At 28.5% G+C, this 16,778-nt stretch overlaps 1 long non-coding RNA gene and 2 other non-coding genes across 3 annotated transcripts in view; all 3 read right to left on the bottom strand.

The window, feature by feature from the left end:
* Positions 1-2,439: 2,439 nt before the first annotated feature.
* The window catches only part of LOC122270252 (uncharacterized), a 48,899-nt gene continuing 34,560 nt past the window's right edge, over positions 2,440-16,778 (bottom strand). Inside the window, exon 2 of the long non-coding RNA XR_006225700.2 lies at positions 2,440-2,850. This is a non-coding gene — a long non-coding RNA (uncharacterized lncRNA). The remainder of the gene's footprint in view (positions 2,851-16,778) is intronic.
* Positions 4,833-4,904, bottom strand: TRNAQ-UUG (transfer RNA glutamine (anticodon UUG)). Its single transcript has one exon. It is a non-coding gene; the product is annotated as a tRNA-Gln (tRNA).
* On the bottom strand, positions 4,909-4,980 carry TRNAE-UUC (transfer RNA glutamic acid (anticodon UUC)). The gene has a single exon. It is a non-coding gene; the product is annotated as a tRNA-Glu (tRNA).

Below are 16,778 nucleotides of genomic sequence, written 5' to 3' on the forward strand. Positions count from 1 at the left end.
ACCTTTTTTCTTTTTGCTCTCTCTTTGGCTGTATTTTGTGCCTCGTACAAACTGACCACTCCCATAATAAAACAATAATTCGGCCGATGACGGTTAATCAGGTTGATTAATTTCCACATGTTTCAAGTTTTTTTTTTTCTGAACCAAACGATAAAATCTGCTTCTCAAAAGACTACCCCCTGAAATGGAAGATGGTACAGTCCAACCTGTGGGGAAATCATCTGCTTTGACCCCTAGACTTTCACTCCTCCTTCAAATCTACCAGAGATGTCCAGTGGCTATTGGATTGATTCACCAACATTTTCCACCTGCCCTCCAGCAAGGGGTCAGAAAATCTGGTTCAAGGTTTTCTCTTGTACAATGACAGATTTATGGCTCAGTGAAGATAACGATCTCTAAAAATTCTAAAAATCTACCTATTCAGAATCTCTTCACTGATGACTTCTCACAGAGACATAGATTTATGGAAGTGGGAAAGTAATTTTGGAGGATGAAAGTTGCTGTTCAGACAATTTAATTTTTAAATTAATTAGTAATTATTAATAAATTCATTAGTAATTATTAATAAATTCATTAGTAATTATTAATAAATTAATTAAAAATTTATAATAACTTATTATTTGAAACCAATATGTAGTTTGTATTAAAATGTGGAAACAGTTCTATGCCAAATGATAAAGTTTATAAATTATGATAAAATTTATAAATATATAATATTAATTAAAGATGATAAAGTTTATAAATCATTTATAAATAATTGTCCTTCCCTGATTTTGCATATTTTTATTTAGGAGAGACTTGGTATGTTTGATTTTATTATAATTTACTCTTTTTATTAGTGATTCCTCAAAAGTGTACTGTGGGCGAAATTGAAAAAAAAAAAAAAAAAAAAAAAAAAAAAAAAAAAAAAAAAAAAAAAAAAAAAACGAACCATTCGGAATAACTTTTGATCTAATAATCGGATCTTAGCATTCTAGGACTCAATCTTAATGGTTCGAAGGGGTGATCTCAAATATTCGAATTAATAAGTGCAGACGATAATTTAAACGATATCAGACACAAAAACGCGCTTTCTCTGAATAAACCTACCCTTTTTTCAACGGATTCGGATTTCTGACTCCCAAAATATAAGGGGTAGCCGCAATGTGATAAATATGGTCCCAATAGTTTTGTCAGGAGAGACGTCCAAGTTTGGACCCCTTTATGTTAATGTTATTTTTTGTGTATTTTTCCATATCTCAAGAATATCTTTATTTTTAAGAAACTTGCATTGCTTGACTTGATTACAAATTACTTTTTTTTATTAATGATTTCTCAAAAGTGTACAAATTGGGTCGAACCATGTTACTTGAGGATGATTTGAGTCATCACTGTGTGGGAAACTTGACCTACGGAAATTAAAAGTGTCTTTTAAGCCTATACAACAATAATGAAATAACTAAAGACATGTTAAAAGAAATAACTTTGACCAAAGAAATATAAAATATTTACCTACTGATGAAAATAATGACTGATACAGTTTGGTGAATTTAGTTTGAATCAGTAAACTGGATGATCAGAAAACAATTCGATTACTTTCTTTGGTTTGTTTCTTAGTTTTATTTTAAATATTACGGAAAATTTTCCGATTTACATTGTGTATTTTCTCGATTTCTAATTTGAGAAGGATATCTATCAAAATCCTTGATTTAGTAAGCCTATAGTATTTTATTTTAGGTAGGGGGGAAAAAAACACCAGATAATCAAAGCAGAAGAGCAGCGGAACATCTAAATGCCTTTACGATTATTATTTAAATCAAAATGCTAATAAAAAAGATATAGCACGCTTTTTGGAGAAGAAAAGGTAATATTTTAAATTAGCTATGCGTTGGATAAACTATGAAACGGACATACATTTATTTCTAAAATATTACATTACAACTTCCGAAAGCACTTTTCAAACCAAAATAAAACAACTTAGATTGTTAATAACGAAATATATTTCCCTCATTTTCAATGTTTATAACAGTTCTTTTAAATTTATCAACGAAATCTATAATTTGGCTTATTTTATGCATTTTCAGCTTATGTTTATACACCAAAAACAAATTCAAAATAAGGACAGTTTCGGCTCCAATACTGTGAATAATTCAACTGTCGGTTATAAACCTAATTTGTAGTATAGAACAAAGAAAAAACTCCATTCTTCTTAATAAATATTTTCAAAATAAAGCAGTCTTTTAAAGATTAATGTGTACGTTCACAATATTACTTTACGTTCACTTTATATACTTTAGTTATAAAGTGTCTGTTCCGTCGGAAGAATGTTGATCACTTTGCGTTCCATAACCGAAAAAAATTGGTAACCGCTGGTTTACCATACTTTAAAGAAATACATTACATACATTAAAGAACGACATACATTAAAGAAAGACATACATTAAAGAAATGCTATAATGCTTGGTAGGTAAGTAATGCTGTTTATTAAACTAAAATAAAGTCTTGTGTAATTTAAGAAAATACACTGCACAAAAAAAAGTGAAATGAAATATTTTTCGTTTTCTGAGAAAAATCAACATTTTATCTTTTCTTCTATTTACCAAGTGTTAGCAGTAGCATCCTTGTTTTCCAACTTCTCTAATTGGTTGTGGGGCATTGGGAAAAAGAAGCCGACCCCCAATCTCCAAAATTTACGATAGGGGGGAGTGTAAAACTGCCGCAATCTTTAGTAATCGGATCGTCTGCTTCCTGCCTCCCTGGATGGGCATCTTTGGGAAAGAAGGCACTGACCTTCGAAAAAGAATTCTTTTTAAGTGGTTTGTTTTGGTACTTTTTCAGTTTCATGTCTATTCTATAGATTGACTAGTTTCGCTGAAAGAAAAAAAAAAGAATTACAATTTTGAAGACGGACAAAATAAAATTTAATGGATAGTCAATATTTGTGTTTATTGACGTAGTGAAAATCGAATTTAAGAAATAATCAAATAAACCTTTTAAATCAAATAAATAAAATCAGAACTGTATTAAATTTTAAAAGAGAGCTCTAGCAAAATTGATAATATAATTTGAATGAGTGTTTTTATGCTTGTTTTTTCCCTAATTAATAAGTCTAATTAGGGGCGTGTCAAAAACCAATGTTCCTTTCAATCTTATTTTTTTAAACATATATTTCAAAATAAAAACAATTAATTACCTTTAAACTGAATTAGCTCAAGTGTCAAGACAAAAATGTGAAGAGTACGCGTTAAAAATAAACTTTACTAATCGCTCTGCCAAAACTTGTATTTTCAATTATTTATATCCCCGCAAATAAAGTGAAATAAGCAAAACAAAAATTCATTAAAACTTTTCCAATATCATCTCGCCGTATAAAAAAAATTTTTTTTTTTTTTTTTTCCTTTTTTGCTTTATTTACGAGTGATACTTTAGGTTCTTTTCCTGTTACTACAAAATACTTAGAATAATCAATAGCGTGGTGTGCAATAATTAAACATTATTCATGTATATTTAGAATACCAAAAAGCGATGTATGCTAAAATTAAAAGTTATTCCTATATATTTAGAATAACTAATAGCGAGGTACGCTATAATTAAAATTATATCATGTATATTTAGAATAACTAATAGTGAGTCAGTGCAAAAATTAATAACTAATTGTGAGATGTGCGATAATAAAAAGTTATTGATGTATATTTAGTGTAACTAATAGTGTGGTGTGCAATTATTAATAACTAGTATCAAGGTGTGCAATAATTAAAAGTAATTCATGTATATTTGAAATAACTAATGGCGAGGTGAGCAATAATTAAAAGTTATTCACGTATATTTAGAATAGATCACAACTTATGCCAAAAACAAACATCAATTTTATTGTAGTGAATAAACATTTTAAGCTGAAGTTAAAATACTTATTAAACAATCGCACGCAGTTTTTTTATTGAATAAATATGCAATATTAAAATATTATATTCTTTCAAAATTTATAAGTTGACAATCAATCATCGCATCGTGCCAATTTAAATGCCTGTTAGAGAATAAATTACACTCCATAAAAAAGAAATTAAATTTAAAAAAAAAACAAGTATTCTAGAATGGAAAGATTTAATTGTTACTAAAATGATACTTACAGTAATAAGAGTATAAAAAAGAGAAGAAGAAAAAGAAAAGAGTAGAATAAAGTAAAAAATAACAGTATACAGTAAAAAATAAAACAGTATAAAATAAAATGCATACTAAAGAATAAATTACACTCCCAAAAAAAGAAAATTGAAGTGAAAAGAAACAACGAGTATTCTAAGATGGAAAGATTTAATTGTTATTAAAATGACACTAATAGTAATAAGATTATTAAAAAAAAGAAGAAAAAAAGAAAAGAGTAGAATTAAATAATATAAATAACAGTAAATTGTAAATTAGCAAAAAAGGCTTTTTGTTGAAAAAATTAAAAATTGTGCATGAAATAAATAATAATGATAATAAAACTCAACATAGTTTTTGTACATTGCTTAAAATAAGATTATACAATAAGAAATTTCTTTTTAATCTGCTAATTGGAAGAGTAAATATTAAAAAATGCAATATAAATGTAATGTTATAGAAATTTGTTTCAATTTTCTCAATAATAATTTTTCTAATTTCAGAATCTGAATAAGATTTCATATTGACTTTTCTCTAAGGGAGATAAATGTCGATTTTTAAAATGGCATTGCATTGAAGCAATAGAGAATGTGGATAAAGATACGATGAAATGAAGGTAGTTGAAAAATATGTTCAGAATTAAGGTTTTTTGACGAATAAAAAATTAACAATGGTAAACAATAATAATTAAAAGTGATACTTCTATAAAAAATATAAGGTTCTACCGAGATTTGAACTCGGATCGCTGGATTCAAAGTCCAGAGTGCTAACCATTACACCATAGAACCCTTCTTCCCATGCCGGGAATCGAACCCGGGCCGCGTGGGTGAAAGCCACGAATCCTAACCACTAGACCACATGGGATTGGCTGCCTTGTTCATAAACTTTTTTCTTCGTACTTATTTACTTATTTCTTGAAAAAATATATCTTGTGATTTATTTTTATCATGTACATTTTAAATAGTGAGTTGGAGGGAAGGAAATTATTTCTTATCAATTAAGTCGAAAAAAATTTCGACGCACTTTAAATATTCGTTTCTCTGAGGTTAGTTCTCTGATTTTAATGATAAGATCGAGCAATGTTATCTTTGGAGAAAAAAAATTCTCTTACTGTTTATATAAGAACTATAAAAGTATATATCACTATTTATATAATATCGAAAGAAACTTCAATCCAAATGTTATTGCTTTGTTGAATTTTCAAATAACTTATTCAAATACTTATTTAAATATCATAGTAAAGATAAATCGAGATAAGATTTTTGATATGAGTTTGAAATAAATGTTAAAAGCTAAAATAATATAACTAAAAAATAAAGGAAAAATGTAATAATACTTAGAGCAGAATTTTTGTTTCACGTATATAAATAGGATTGTGTCTGTTAGAGGGTAAAAATCTTAAGAAAAGTTTCTCATCAAAAAAGGACCCAAAGAACCTGTGCGTAAAAAAAGCACTACTATCAAAATAGTAAAAAAAAATAAAGTAATAAAAAATACGCCAAAAAATGCCCCAAGAGAAAAAAAAATTCAGGAATGTAATGGAATTGGCAACAAAATCTTGTAATAAAAATTACTTAACTGCATTTTTATTACAACAAATAACTTTATTTAACATTAACTTTTCCTTAAAAAAGATTTTTTTTTACTTTAAAAACTTAAGAATTTAATACTATGCCAGTATATTCAACAATAAAAATCAGTTTTTAAATAATGAAGGGTAAAAAACACTCATTAGTGTATTTACAATTTATCATTTTTCAAAGCTAATCCAACACTGATAATAAAAAAAACCCTAAAAAGAATAAAACTGATATTTTGATGTCATTTCAAATTCCAAATTATATTTCGGTCTGAAAAAAAAGTCAGCTAAGATACACCATTTACAATCTTTATTAGCCACAATAAACACGCAATATTTTTTTTTATTATATTAAATTATTTAGTTTTTAATTTAATTACATAATACAATTGTTGTTTTTCTAATTATTTTGCAAAGGTTTAATAAATAAAATTTTATGCATCAATGCTAATAAAAAAAAGTAAAGAATAACATTGTAAAAGCGTATGAAGTTGTACACTGATTAATTAATTCCATAGTGAAAACAACTTTTTAATAGCAACAAAAACATTCATTACTGTATTTACAACGCATTATTTCCCAAGGCTAATCCAACGCTTAACTCTCAACACTGAATATTAAATAAGAGAATGAAAACTGATATTTTGAAGCAATTTCAAATCCCTATCATCATTTTCAAAAAATACAATCATTTTGAATCTCTATATTAGCCGCAAATAAATGTGGGTAATCCGTTTGACCGCCCTTGACAGCGGCTGTTATAACATGTCTGAAAACAAAAAAGGTAAAAAACAGGAAATTAAACGCATAATAAAACGAAGTTAAGGGGATGGAGAAGCGGTTTTATTGAAGGTCGAATTTTAAGTAAAAATCAGATTAAAAACTTACATCTAGTTATTATAGATTACGTCAGGGTGGCTCAGCACCTTCAGTTTCTGGACGAAGTCCAACGGCGCTATTAACCATTGCCAAAGCGAAGGTCGTTTATTTAAAATGACTATTTTAATGAACTTTACCTCTTTCATTATGTAAATACAGCCCTTTAAATTAAGCGAGAAAACTAGAAATTTACGCAAGACTTGCGGCCATCCGTTCGAATCTTTAGTTTTCATTTTTTTAACACAGGATAAACTTTGTAAGCTTATAACATGTTTACACGCAACCAAGATTTTTAAATTTGTATGTATGATAAATTTATTTATACTATCATCCGAAATATCGTTAATTATCAATAATGTGATGGTTAATTATTGTAAATAATAGTATGAATCTCATTTAAATTAAACAAGGTAATTTGAAATTGAGTCAAGATTTACGAGACATATGTGCTTACAGCACAACCACGAACTTTGAATTTATTGTTATTTAACAAATTTAAAATTAATTATTAACGATATCGTTATTAATAATCTGTTCATTAATTTATATAAAATAATAGTATGAATCTCATTTCAATCAAGCTAAATAATTCGAAATTCACACAAGATCACGAGATGTATGTGTTTACAGCACAACGGCGGCGAACTTAACATTTATAGTTATGAATATGCTATTACTTATTAACAATATGATTATTAATAATGTGATCATTAATTATCAAAAATAATAGTATGAATCTCATTTAAATTAAGCGAAATAATTCGGAATTCACACAAGATTACGAGATACACAAATTACATTTTGCAAGTTACAGCAAAACGGCGGCGAACTCAAAATTTACAGTTACGAATAAGCTATTAATTATTAACAATATGATTATTAGTAATGTGATCTCTAATTATCAAAAATAATAGTATGAATCTCATCTAAATTAAGCAAAATAATTCGAAATTCACTCAAGACTTACGAGATATATGTGTTTACAGCACGACGGCTAAGAACTTAATATTTATAGTTATGAATATGCTATTAATTATTTACGATATGATTATTAGTAATGTGATCATTAATTATCAAAATTAATAGTTTGAAACTCATTTGAATTAAACGAGATAACTCAAAATTTACGAGCAATATTACAACTCAACCACGAATTTAAAGTGGTCCAATGAAATCCAATGCTCTTGCGTAATATGACTGTTTCCTCTTCAATGTTCTCCTTATTTATCGAAGTATGTCGCCATGTCTAGAATTCCAGTAAGACTACGAAACTATAGCCATTTTAATAATTCTATGATTTATATATCAGAAAAGATAGCACGAATTATATTTCTCTCTGACGCACGTTAAACTTTTAAAAGCTTTTATATTGTTTTGAGAGCATATTTGTAAAATTTGAGAGCGAAATAAAACGGAACTATGACTGCATAAGTTGCAGACGATTACTTAAATCCTATACTATTCTTAACTTGCGATGGAGTATAACAGTATTCTGGTATTAACTTCACAACCCGACATTTTTGTATTACACTACATTTAATAGTATAATTCTATCTTAAAAACGCATCATTCATGAAACTCATTAAATTTGTCGACAATGTAAAATAAATACGTTTTGAATAGGAAAAGAAAGAGGTAAATCTTCCTATTCCATTTCTACAATCACACCCTGATAACAGAAATGTATGTACAGCTCGACCCTGGCCTTCTTTTAAACACTTTGCCTTGAGCGCTACAAAGATTCCTTTTTTCTTCTCCCTTTAAATCAGAAATAAGACACTTTTTTCGATTACTTAACCTTGTACAACAAATGACGGACAATGCTTAAAGCATTGTATTTTACTTTTGTCTCTGTTACCACGTAAAACGAACAGATGGAAGTAAATTATTTCATATTATGATACCCTCTTACTTGAGCATTTTTACTTTATTTTCGTTTTAAAAACTGCAATAGTTCATTGTAAACAAAAAATCTGTACCTAGTTTGAGATATTTTTTCATTTTATTTTTGAGAAATAACATGAAAAAATTGTTGTTTTATATCTAAACATTTTTCAATGAGAAATGTAGATCTGGTTCTTATGGTTTTAAAGAACTAAATATATAAGGTTGTGATATTTCCACTCGCCAGTTAGCTACTAGCAACCGAAAATTTCAAATCGAATATTACGGATCAATAAGCAACAAAGTTTGGTTCCAAACAAAGTATTAGGGTAACTAAGTTTAAGACAAGGGCTGCAAATAACAAATGGTATTTTTGCCCATAAAGGTAGCAATATACAAACAAGAAGTGTTAAAAATACGTTTACATTTCTGCTATTTCGATGTTTTTTAATATTTCTTAATTTTGTTGACTTTTAATTATATTCGGTGAGCCGCGGTGGCTCAAGGAACTGAGCATTCGCCTCCCAATGAGATGAGCGCAAGGTTTGAATCCCAGCCGTGGCTGGTCGATACGAACTGTGCTCCCGGCTCGCACCAACCACAGTGCTGAAGTAAAATACTTTCAGAGGTAGACGAATCATGGGTTAGAATCCCCCTGCTGTCGGGCTAACCGTCGGTCGTTTTCGGGCTCTTCCCCACCATGTAAGGCAAATGCAGGTTAGTTCTATCAAAAAGTCGTCTACGGAGGCAAATTTCTCCCACTACTTGATCCAGGAGTTCCCTTGTCTTCTGGATTGGGTTCAAAATAACAAGGCTACGGAATTGAACATGGGTAGTCATAAAGACAAAATTGGGTCGGCTGTTCAATGACGGTTATAAATTAAAAAAATTAATTAATAAATAAAACACTGCATAATGTAGACTAATAAAAATGCGCGAATATTGAAAATTATTGTTGTTGTTGACGTATGCCTGTTTAGGCAGAGGGGGTGCGATTGTTCTTCTTTTCCAGTGGCGCCATCTATGGCCAAGAATTCGACTTCTGCCACACACACCCGTTTACCACACCCGTTCATAGGGTGGACCCATTCATACACTCATTCATTCATCCACAGATCGTATTTTTGACCGGAATCAGAGAACGATCAATCTCCAATTCAGTATCCCCAGAGATGTGGATTTGTTAGTGAAACATGGAGGACTTTTGCGACTCGACAGATTTAACGTGCATCAGTGACCATTTACTACACGTGGAGTCTTCGGCCGACAGGGATCGAGCCCAGGGCCACTTAGACATGGGCCCAGTGCCCTACCAACCAGGCTATCCCGGCCCTATTATTCTTTCTATTTATTAAATGAGAATATTTCGTCAAAGTGGCTAGATTTTTTTTAAGTCATATAATTCTGAGATTTGTAAACTTTTTTTTTTCGTTTTCATGTTCAGTCTCTAATTTTTAAGAAGCAAAATTTATAGGGTTTAAAACTTAAGCTTTCCGGATGGTTTCTCAGTGGTATTTCTTCTTTTTTTTTCCTTGGCGAAGAAAAACACTCTTTAAAACGACACTTTCTACATTTAACCTCTCAAATGAACATGACTGACACACATATTATGAAAGCAGGTATATTTGTCAGTGAAATTGACAGAAGAGGCAGTCACAAAGCAATTATCAAGGCGCGCGGTTTCCTTTTATAATTTTCAGGTGACTGCATACCGTCGGAGTAACTGCCTGTCTTTAACGTAATTAAATTTCGCCAAAAAAAATACAATGGACTGCGAGAGAAACATTTTCTCATCCTTTAAAATATCCGTAAGTGTGGTTTTAACTTTCTTAAGAGAAAGTATAATGATCGGTCAGGAATTCGACCTCGGAAATTCTCTCCATAAAAAGATTCGAAAGTTGTTACCATGTGCCGGAGGAGGATGTCTTACGCAACTTTCCTTTTCTTTTTCGTATCTAAAGATGATTTATAAAAGCCACAGCTTAGAGGAGGGCTAAATTAGAATAATATTTACATCACCACGGGCAACTCAAATTAGAAACAACGATAACGAGACTATATAGGAATCACCAGATGTATTAAGACGTTTTTAAGACGACATTAAAACACTTATTTCTAACGAATTAAGCAAATGTAGCTAGACTATTTGAGTTAAGAAAGATGATACATGTCATTGAAAACCTAATTTTTATGTTTTAATTCATTTGCCATACTTCCTTTTCTTTACTCGATATTGATTTGAATCGTACACTGTACAATAGTAAAAAATTATACACGATGAAAAAAATTCTGGTAAAATTGCCCTAGTGCATTTCTGATAAAAAAAAAAAAAAATCATAACTCTGATTATTAAAACCAAAATACACGGTACTTAAACCATTCATTCCGCAATTTTTCCTCCATAATGGTTTACAGGAAATTCTGGTTTTCAAAATTAGAGTTCTTATTACCACACATTTAGTAAAAAATACAAAACTGAAAAGTAAATTTAATCAAGTAAAAGGTTTCTAAGCCGTGGTATCATGATAAAGCTACCAAATTTTGCCACATTTACCAAAATTCATAACATATTATGAAACCCTATTTTTTTTATTAATTTTACCAAAATCATTACCAAATAACTTCGGTAAAAATTTCCCGAACTTTTTTGGTGCTCTCATAGAACCAGAAACATAAATTTTACCACGTGATCTTCAATAAAAATACAGAAATTTTTATTTTAACATACTTATTAAATATATACTTATAATTTGGACATTTGTTAAATATCTGTATTGTACTTCCTCTCCAAATCTTGAGATGACTGTATTTATTAATAAATTAGTTACTGAAATGCAATTGAAAAAAAAAAAACGTAAGTAAAAATCTTTTGTGAAGCACTTGTGTTGTTTTTTCAATCGCACAGCAAAATAACAAATAATTAATACTGTAGAATTTGTAAAACAAAATTTAATTACAAAAGTCAAACAAAGAAAAAATCTGAATTATCAAAAAAAATTTAATATCTAGACCTAAGCACCATGCCATAATTTTCAATAAAATACCAAAAATCCCAACTTTGCCAAAAATAATATAGTGTCTTTATAAGACAAATTTTTCAAAGCTAAAATTATCTTTAATTTAAATTGCAGCATGAAAAAAAGATGACTCATAAACTTTCGACTGTAATAATTATTTTTGCATAAATTACGAAAGAACTAAACCAAAGCAATCGCTTTAACTGTCAAACGATCTGATTAAATTTGATAGCTATTTTCAAACGATCTCTTTCTTCTTCTTTTTTTTAAAATGCTATTGGGCAGACGACAAATTATGCTGCCAATTTGTCAAAGGTAAGTGGGGGCAATTTAACCTCTTGTCTTGAACGGTGGGGCCTGTATTAGGGGTGACTCAAAATGTTATCTTATCTGAATTTCAGTCTTTTACTTTGATTGGCAAGTCTTGAGTGTTTGCTGTTCTTTTCAATTGTTTTGAACTCGAGACAAAACTAAATTTAGGGAACCATTTCATAAATAATTCAGTAAATTTTTACACTAAGCATGTATTCTATCGTGCAATTGAAATAACAACGACTTGCAAGTTGTTTCTTCAATTGCATGGCATAATTATATTTTAAAATACATTGTTTTAAAACATTTATTAAGATTGTTCGTTTTTTTTTCCTGACAATACTCCCATAATAAACAATTCATACAAAAAATAATATTAATGTTTAAATTAATTTCGTTTTTTTCTTTCGTTTTTTTTCAATTTTTATCATTGAATAATCCACAGCTCCACCGAATTTAAAATCAATGAAAGTAAGAATAAATAATAAGTAGGTATTTCGTTTCCAGCATTTATTATATGACAACATTTATTACAAATACATTAACTTTTAATATGCATTTATTATAAATTAAAGTTAATGTATTTGTATTATATAGACAAATACACATTAACTTTCCAAAAATTAATAAGCCTACTTCTATACAACAACTATAATAAAAAGTAGACTTCGGGTGGACAGAAAAAAGTACCTTTAAAAAAAAGCACCAAGGTTAATAATTATATGAATTTAGCACCCTATTATACATTATAACATTACATTTATATTTATAATGTAAAGTATTAAAAGTTAATGTATATACAAATACATTAACTTTCAATATGTATTCATTATAAATTAAAGTTAATGTATTTATATTGTATAGACAAATACATTAACTTTCCAACATTTATTAAGCCTACCTATATACAACAACTTTGTATAATGAAAAGTTGACTTCGGGTGGACAGAAAAAAAGTACCCGTTAAAATAAAAAATAAAAAATAAAAAAAAGTACCAACTTTAATAATTATATGAATTTAACAACCTATTATACATTATAACATTATATTTATATTTATAATTTAAAGTATTAAAAGTCAATGTATATACAAATATGTTAAAAGTTCCTTTGAATAACTTTGCACCTTGCTTATTTTTTTAAAGATCTAATTACGTTCGACTCATTATTTAATAAAAAAAATTGGAGCTGAACGGCCCGAATGAAATAAAACGTTACATTTACATAATTGCTGATGAGGTGCTTTTTTTCTGATGCCTCTTTACGGTACTTTTTTTTCCGTTAATTCACAGCTTTATAGGGTAATTGAAACAAATATCTGCCATAAAATATAAGGTAGCAAATTTTTAAGATAATTGATAATTAAAAAAACTAAGCTTTCTCTTTTTATCACCTATAAATCATTAATAAATAAAAGGGAAAAGGCTCCAGGTAAAATGTACGAAAAAATGCGATTTTTTACATATGATTGCTTATGCATAAGACTTCTTATGCTGATACACGAAATTTAATATAAGTCGATCGAATAGTTCCCGAAAGAGATATAAAAAATTTAAAAATATATTTAAAAAAATTGAAAACAACTGTAAAAATATATAAAAAAAATTGAAAACAACTGTAAAAATATATAAAAAAAATTAAAAACAACTGTAAAAATATAAGTTATAAAAAAATTCATTTATTTTTTATTAAAATTATAATTTTTAAATTTTTACTTAAATTATCTCGCCAACTTTTCCATAAGTTTTTTGTTTAGAATAGAAGTCAAATAGAAAAACTTTATAAAAAATTTCTTGCTTTAATCTTCTTGTGAATTTTTTTTTATTTTTAAGTACCCCATTTTTGACTTGATTTACTGACATTGAACCATCTTTAGCAGTTGCCCTTTTCAATAGCATTTCCAAGCCCTGTCGAAGAAAAAAAAGTGATTGTTTCCTCATTTTAAATTGTTAACATTCTAAAAAGTGCGGAGAAACTTTGTCAAATATTCTTCTGTTCAGGGAAAATTTAAATTAAATTCCTTCCGTTGCTAGGTTATCCCTTAACCACGCCACGCCATCATTCAACCACGCTTGTAGCGTGGTTGAATATTTTTTTTACACCATTTATTTTAAACTTATCTCTTTTTCGCCCACTTAATTACGCTTTTCTCTTATTTTGTTAGATATTTTTTTTTCATGAAGGGCGACGGGTGTTGCTTTAAGCAACGGAGTTCCTGAATATCAGGGCTCCGAAATAATAATTTAAGAGAAAATACAATAGCTGGAGATGATAGTCTAGTAATTAAGATTGGATCTATTGGAGAAGGTAGAGGAAATTTCATCATAAATGGCAGAATTATTTGACATGGTTTTTCGAAGCTTTATCGCCAAAGAAATTTTAAAAAAAAAATAGTGCGTGGAGTCCCTCCGAGCGGAAGAAGTTAAACTTCGCAACCTGCGACGTTAATTATAGAAGAATCAGCAGTCGTGGAAGGATCACTAGTTCTATTCAACGACTCTTTTTCCTGCTCCGCTCGCTTACGTGCTCTGTAATCACGGTAATATTGAGCATTTTTCCCTCGTGGACCTCTTGAATCAGTGGAAGTGCTTGTGGTTGCCTCATCGTCTCGCCATGGAAAATGTATTTGTATTAATAATGTATGTGAATGCGTCATAATGTAATTTCAAAAGAGAAAACCTAACAATCAATTGATATTCACAAGAGACGTACCTTGACATAACCTTAAATCCGTCGCATTGTCCGTGTGATTGTTTTCACTCATTTTTTACAATTGTTATCCACTAAATTTGAAAAAAAAAAAAATACTATTAAATTATATGTGTATCAAATCAAACTAAAAAAATATTTATAGAAAAACAATACTTTTATGACTTTTATTATTTTTATGCTAGTGAGAACCAAAACAATATGGAAATGAATGAGGGAAAACTGGATCCTACCACGTGATTTCCCGGCCAATAAAAATGTAGCGTTAAAAGTTAAACGCAGCCTTGTTGGAAGTCGCATAAGAAGTATAACTTCAAAAAGTTTAAGTGCCTTACACTTGAAGCAAAACGATGATTTTAAACTATTTATATCATCTTACTAGGAAGAATTATCTGAGCTGTAGAACGGACAAATAACTTAAATGCTTTAAAAGTTATCAAACTTTTATAAAAATCACCAACTTGGCGATAATTTTTTCCCACCTTGAAGAAAATTATCAAAATCACTGCCTTGTTCTCATTTTTTTCAAATTTCTTTGAGCCAGATAATACAGCATTGGAGTAAGTTTTTAAATATTAAAAAAGTAGACCTCAGACGCTTTTTATTTCTTCAAAGCTGTAGCTTTTCTCCATATCGACGTTTTGTGACATTTTCAGAATAAGCATAGACAGCGCTATCTTTAGATAGACTAAACTTGTCCTAACAGTCACGAGTAACGATTGCAAACTCACATAAGTTATGAAATAGCATATTATTCGTAAAAAAGCATTATTTCATATGACGATGGAGCCTTCGAAAAACAACCTTAAGACCTAAGAGGGATATTTACAGGGGAGGGAACGAAAATTTAAAAAATAAAAAATAATGGTAAATAAGAAACAAAAAATAGTAACAATATAAACCAAAAATGTGAAAATAAAATAACATCACAGGATTACGTACAATATTTACAGTACGCGCATCAGGTAAAATCAAAAAATATAACAATTTTCTTCAATAAACTATATCATTCAGGATAAAAAAAAATTATAAAAAATAATTAACAGCCTAAGTTGGCTTATAAACTAGAAAAATTTAAAATTGGTGATAAATGTTTTAATAGTTTATCGTAAATATTATAGACTTTAATTTCACATCAATTTGATGAATTCAGTTCGACATTTGTAACGCAAATATTTAACCTACAAATATTCTTTGATTGATAATCAACAGTTAAAACAGATAGCTTTCTTGATCTTTATTTGCCAGTTTTTAAATTTTTCTTGAATATGGTTACCCCCAATAACAGAATATCAAAAAAGATTAATGTTAATTTTATTATTATTAGATATTATTAAAAGATAATATTTTGAGTACCTTTTTTGTATTAATTTCCGTTTCAATATTTATTTACAAGTTTAATAATAGCAAATTTAAATCTATAAATAGCTATCAATAATTAAGAATTGTAAATAATTTCTTTTTCTAAAGCTTCAAAATAATTAGAGGGCTAAATGTTATTTGCATCATATTACTGCAGATTTTTTATTAAATATGCACTTTCAAGACACTTTTTTTTGTTCAAGATTTTGTTCAACTTCAGCGCAATCTGAGATATAACACTGTATTTTATTCACATTTGGTTCAATATTTAATTGTTTGATTTCCGTGTTATACATTTTGTCTTAGTAAATTATTTTACGTAAATTTAATTAAAATTAAATTCAACGTCCGATTTTTAATTAAAAATTTTGGAGAAATAATTGTAAGTACTACAACAAATTTTAAAAAAAAATATTCTTTATACTTATTATTTATTAGTAGAAACATTTTATTCAATTTATTTGTCTACAGATTTCTTACTTTAATAAACATTTAATAAATCGAAAGGCTGGGTAAAATAAAGACTGAAAAAAAAATGAAAAAAAGAGCTAAATAAATAAGTTATACAATCAAAAATTAAAGGTATAGTAGCAGAAATGTTTTTGCTTTACTTACTCGCGTTTTGTTTATTTACAGCTCATAATTTTGAACTTGAAAGAAAAAAGCTCGTCTGTTCATTATTGAAGTATTAAAATACACAAATTGCGAAAAGAAACAATTGTAATTTTTTAAGCAAAAATCAGAAAAATGTCTTGCTTGTTATCTTTTTTTTTCCAATTATTTATACTAACTTTCCATGCTGTTATTTTGTGTGCATATTTCATCATAAATTCTGTTATTTTAAGAAACATTTTATAAACCGAGAACGACGTTTTCGTTGTAAAATGAAAAAAAAAAAAAAAAAAAAAATTCTTTTTTCT

The sequence above is a fragment of the Parasteatoda tepidariorum genome, chromosome 3 (genome assembly GCF_043381705.1).
Source record: "Parasteatoda tepidariorum isolate YZ-2023 chromosome 3, CAS_Ptep_4.0, whole genome shotgun sequence".
NCBI lineage: Eukaryota > Metazoa > Arthropoda > Arachnida > Araneae > Theridiidae > Parasteatoda > Parasteatoda tepidariorum.